The sequence below is a fragment of the Thrips palmi genome, unplaced genomic scaffold (assembly GCF_012932325.1).
Source record: "Thrips palmi isolate BJ-2018 unplaced genomic scaffold, TpBJ-2018v1 HiC_scaffold_10, whole genome shotgun sequence".
Taxonomy (NCBI): Eukaryota; Metazoa; Arthropoda; class Insecta; order Thysanoptera; family Thripidae; genus Thrips; species Thrips palmi.
This window is the reverse complement of record NW_023144621.1, coordinates 1,769,573-1,771,002: the sequence shown is the minus strand read 5'-3', so window position 1 is coordinate 1,771,002 and position 1,430 is coordinate 1,769,573.

The following is a 1,430-nucleotide window of genomic DNA, read 5'->3' as shown; positions in this document are numbered from 1 at the left end:
CTACCGCAGGGGGCATCGTCCGGCACCGGTTTCTTCACTGCGACGTCTTCTTGGACACTGGAGGAATGCCCCCTAGAGTTTTGTTGCAGTTTGCTCAAACCGAAAGGCCCCGGACGGCCGGTGTTCGAAAGGGGGTGGGGCTTTCCGGGGGATGATTCACCCGGGGGTGGTCGGAACCTCGAAAAAACATGATTGCTTGGTACGGGGGACGCCCCAACGCTGTTTTGCGCGAAATTCGAACATGCTCGAAATCCACCCCCTCGAGGGGGTGGGGGTGAGTGCAGCGGGGGGTGGGTTGGTTCAAATTGAATTCCGCTTGTATCGTTGGAAAGAGGAGACTCATTTGACCTCGTAAACCAAAACTTTGGACTCTGCGATAAGGTAAAGTTGGTTTTTACGGCACGTTTTCATCGTTTTTTTCACCCTTGCGCACTTAGGGGTTGGTGCCGTCCGTTAGGGGAGGCGCGACGGGCCACGCGCTTCGCAGGCCTCGAGGGGAGTAGTTGGGGCACCAGTGTACAAAATTTCAGCTTCCCAGCTCGAAAGACTTGGAAAATATTACGATGACTAAAAGCGTTCCGCTAATTTTTGTCGGGAGTGTAGTAATTGATTGTGTTCGAAAACCAGCAATAAGAATGGTTTTTGACAACATGTCTTATGTCACACCTATGGCTAATGTGGGGGAGATTGATTAAATTGTTCAGACTGTTTCTAGTAATTGATTCTGTTCGAAAACCAGCAATAAAAATGGTTTTTGAGAACACGTCTTATGTCACACCTATGGCTAATGTGGGGGAGATTGATTAAATTGTTCATATGGTAATATGGTTGCTTTAGGACAATTTCTTCCATTATTATGAATAATATAATTTTTGTAGCAGGCTGCACATGGTTGATTGCAAAAAATAAAAAGGGAGAAAATATTTAAATAGTGTATATAATCCCCCCCCTAAATCCCATTTTGCAACACAAAAAACTCATACTATCTGAATTTCACCTCAATTTGTTGTCCAAATTTTAAGGTTACCTTAATATCTCAAAACCGAAAGGGGTCGAGACAAGCTGAAGATAAATTTGGTCAAATTGATAAAGACAAGATGCAGACTTGAAATAGACAACTTAACATAGACAAGCAAGAGACAAATTTGGACAAATTGATAAAGACAAGATATAGACTTGACAGAGACAAACTTATCCGAGACAAGCTAAAGACAAATTTGGACAAATTGATAAAGACAAGATACAGACTTGATTGAGACAACTTATCCGAGACAAGCTAAAGACAAATTTGGACAAATTGATAAAGACAAGATATAGACTTGACAGAGACAACTTATCCGAGACAAGCTAAAGACAAATTTGGACAAATTGATAAAGACAAGATATAGACTTGACAGAGACAACTTATCCGAGACAAGCTACAGACAAAT